At 38.8% G+C, this 4,180-nt stretch overlaps 1 pseudogene; it reads left to right on the top strand.

Annotated features, from left to right (window-relative positions):
* Positions 1-2,365: 2,365 nt before the first annotated feature.
* LOC130037805 (gamma-secretase subunit PEN-2-like) lies at positions 2,366-2,713 on the top strand (annotated as a pseudogene).
* The last annotated feature ends 1,467 nt before the right edge of the window (positions 2,714-4,180 follow it).

Raw genomic sequence — 4,180 nt, 5'->3', positions numbered from 1 at the left:
ATATCATACAACTTTATTATTATCACATTATAGCACAGTTCAAAGTCAAGGAATATGATGTGAAGCCTCTTCATTCTTCTCAGGATTTCTTTCACTATTGGGGTCTTTTGTGTGTCTGCACAAATTTGAGTAATGCTTATGCCATTTCCTTGAAGCATACCATTAGAATTTTGTTAGGGATTAGATTAAAGATATAAACTACTTTGGATATGGTGGTCAATTCTGCCAATCCATGAACAAATAATTCTTTTCCTGTTCATCTTCTACTTCTTTTACTGATATCATAATTTTCATTGTAAACGGTTGTGGTAAATATTATTTAAAAAATCAGTTCAGGGGCTGAAATGTGGCACAGCAGCAAAGTACAAGCCTTGCATATGTGATAACTGGTTTGATCTTTGGCATCAAAAAAAAAAAAAAACCCAAGAAGCCAAGTTCAACCAATTTTGTGTATGGTAAGGTGAAATTTATTTTTAGGGAGAAAATAATTTTTTCTCTAACAGAATGCTAAAATAGTTCTTTTGATTAAAAACTGCCTGGATATTGCAAAGACAAATTGAGAGAAAATATTCTGTTTTTCTCACTTAAAATCAGAGATTTAAAATATTTCCCATGTGAACTGAAACCAGGAATTTGAAAGTCAATGGTTAAACTGTGCCTGAGGCAAGATGGTCAGTTTTCAGTTGCTTTTTTCTGTCATGTGCAGTAATTCACCTTTGTTATTCTAAACCATCAGTGAATCCTGTTACCTACATAGTGCTAGATTAGTAGTGTCTGGGGAAATGGAAACAAAACAAAATGAACAGCAACTATGTTAGTGTCAATGCCAAGGAAATAGAATAGTCAACACAAGTAGAGATTACAACAGTCAGGAGTTACTAAGAAAAAGGTGGAAGTAATTTTGGGTTAGACACATCTATAATTCTTCATCTGAAGAATTAAATAAGGGGCTTAATTTCTTGAAAAAATAAGTCTAGTTTAGATTCCAGTTTTACTTTGCTTGTTTCTTTTCTCCAAATATTATAAGAAACAGTAACATAGTAAGGTCATGAGGATTACAAAGGAAACACGAGGCAGTTGAATCAGTGCCCTAAAAAAGAGCTAAAGAAATGAGGATTTTGTGAGAATTTCCTGAATTCATTGTTATTAGGATTATCCAAGAGCCCACTAACTTGGAAGAATATGTTCAAATTTATTAGATAAGTGAATTGAAATAAACATGTCTCAGCTTAATTTCTTTTCTTATTTGTCAACTTTGTTCAAAAGCTGCAAACTGATGATTTTCCACAAATAATACAGTCTAAGCTGATTAAACGTCTTTTAGATTTTTAAGATTCCCTCCAACTAGAAAATGAAATTATTGATAAGGGGGCTGAAGAGATAGTACACTTTTTACTATTCAGATAGTACACTTTTTACTAATCCAGTTGACTTACCTGGATTTGATCCCCAGCACTCCATATAGTACTTGAGCATAGAGCCAGGAGTAAGACATGAGCACTACCACCTCCACACACCTCCCAAATTTTAATTTAATTACTGATAAATGTTTATTGGCATGTAAATGAACCTTTTGGAACTCCTCTCTCAGGGTTCTACTAAATCTTAAGCATTAGAGCCTGTACTTCAAGGCATCCAATGATTCATGAATGCACCAGCAGAATGAAATAGCTTACCTGGGGTTTCTAGAAGGGCTAGTAATGTCAATCATTACAATCCAACAGGGAACATCCAGTTCTGAGAAAAAGGAACAGATGTCATTTTTGTTATTCTTCTGGCTAAACACAGCTAAGAACCCTGGGCATTACACATCAAGAGACATAAGATGCTGACATGTAGAGAAAAGAAGACACTAGTTTAGGGACTTCAGGAACACAGGAATAAAAAGACAGTGAGTTTTCTGGGTTTTCCCTTTGCCACATAAGTCTCATATTAGTTCCATAGAAAGACAACAAGCCAGAAGTTTCAATGATTACTGACAAAAAAAAGCCACAAGAAAAGCCTATTCTCTCTAGTCAGAGGACCAGACTCACAAGGCAGAAAGCATTTAGACAACTGGTCTACTACAATCAGACACAAAATTCTATATCCCCACCTCTGCCTTCCAACAAAGAACAAGCAGAAAGTCAAGATTTCTATACAAAGAGTCAATAAACACATGAAAGGAAATCACTTTTGACTGCAAGTCAAAGTGGTAAGATACCACTTCACAACCACTAGAATAGTTAGAATAAAAGCATTAACAGCAAAACGTCTGCAGCTGGCTGTGACCAGGCCAGAGGAAATGGCCTGTGGAGGGCGTGGTTGGTTGTTCACCAACCTTCTGTCGAGTCTTGCTTCTGTCGCTTGAGATCAAGGTTTGGGTTTTGCCTAGCCTACCCCTTGGACCACCTAGCCCGGCACAACGATGAATTTGGAGCAGGTATCCAATGAGGAGAAGTTGAATCTGTGCCAGAAATACTATCTGGGTAGCTTTGCTTTCCTACCTTTTCTCTGGTTGGTAAATATCTTCTGGTTCTTTCGAGAGTCCGTTGTTGTCCCTGCAGACACTGAACAGAGTCAAATCAAACGCTATGTCTGTTGCTCGGCTGTGGGTTTCCTCTTCTGAGTGATAGTACTGACTACCTGAATCACCATCTTCCAGATCTACCCTTCCTGTTGAAGTGTCCTTGGGGACTACCTCTCCTTCACCGTACCCATGAACAACCCTTGACAGCATCAGTACAATCCTGGGGACCTACTCATTCTCCCAGAATGTTCTAAACCCAGTCTCAACCCCTAAAGACTTTTACCCTCCCCTGGGTAACTCTGCTGACTTCCCTCAATAAAGGACCCTAATTCTCAAAATAAATAAATAAATAAACAGAAAAACAAAAAATCCATTAACAAATGATGACAAGAATGTGGAGAAACTTGAACCTTTATATACTGTTGGTGGGAGTGTAAAATGATTCAGTTGTTTTGGACAACAGTTTGACAATTGCAGTCAATAGTGCTGAAACAATTGGTGAGCCTTAGACCAAAATATAACTCTGCCTAGTACCTTAGGCAAAAATGAATTACAGATTTAATTAGGCAAAATCAATTACATATTTAAATGTCACTGTCACTGTCCTCCCGTTGTTCATTGACTTGCTCGAGCGGGCCCAGTAACATCTCCATTTTGAGACTTGTTGTTACTGTGTTTGGCATATTGAATACATCACAGGTAGCTTGCCAGGCTTTGCCATGCGGGCGAGATACTCTCGGTAGCTTGCCTGGCTCTCTGAGAGGGGCGGAGGAATCGAACCCGGCTTGGTCGGGCTGGCTGTGGGCAAGGCAAACGCCCTACCACTGTGCTATCACTCTAGCCCATTTTTAAATGTAAAATAAAATATAAAACTTTCAACATTTAGGACATAATAGGAAAAATTCTTAGGACACAGACCTGCTTCAAGAGTTTTAAACATGACACCAACAGCATGATTCATAAAGAGAAAAAATCAATAAATTAGATTTCATTGAACACTAATTTTATGAAATATTCAATAAAAAGGATGACATTATCTACTGATTGGGAAAAAATATAAGCAACCATGTAACTAACAAAGCATTGATAATGAGACGACAGGAAGAATTCTCATATATCAGTAGTGAGAAAAATCATATTAGCCACAGGACAAAGGCATGTAGAGAAGGTCACTGTCCTCCCATTGTTCATTGATTTGCTCGAGCAGGTCCAGTAACTTCTCCATCGTGAGACTTGTTGTTACTTTGTTTGGCATATCGAATACATCACGGGTAGCTTGCCAGGCTTTGCCATGCGGGCGAGATACTCTCAGTAGCTTGCCGGGCTCTCCGGGGAGGGGGGGGAGGAATTGAACTCAGGGTAGAGAAGGTACATCAGAGAAAATGTATGATAAAGATTAGAGGGGAATTTCAAGCAACAGAGAACACACCTAACTTGTGCTAGGCTCTGAATTCAATCCTGGCACAATACAGCCCTCCAGACACTGTGGGAATAACTCTAGTGGACCCCTGACCACTACCTGGTCAGAGCATCCTGGCCCATACCAGCAGAGGTCTGCTGAGAAGGTTCATTGGTCCCCCAAGCACACCCAGGTGTGATCTCCATAAAAAAAAAAAAGGATATAAGAAGGCTGGAGGAGATGTAGTTCAGCAGTGAAGTTCTTGTGTACGT

This window comes from Sorex fumeus, unplaced genomic scaffold (assembly GCF_029834395.1).
Source record: "Sorex fumeus unplaced genomic scaffold, SorFum_2.1 ptg000072l, whole genome shotgun sequence".
In the NCBI taxonomy this organism is placed as follows: Eukaryota; Metazoa; Chordata; class Mammalia; order Eulipotyphla; family Soricidae; genus Sorex; species Sorex fumeus.
Note: the sequence above shows the minus strand (reverse complement) of the source record. Positions and strands in the feature narration are given on the sequence as shown.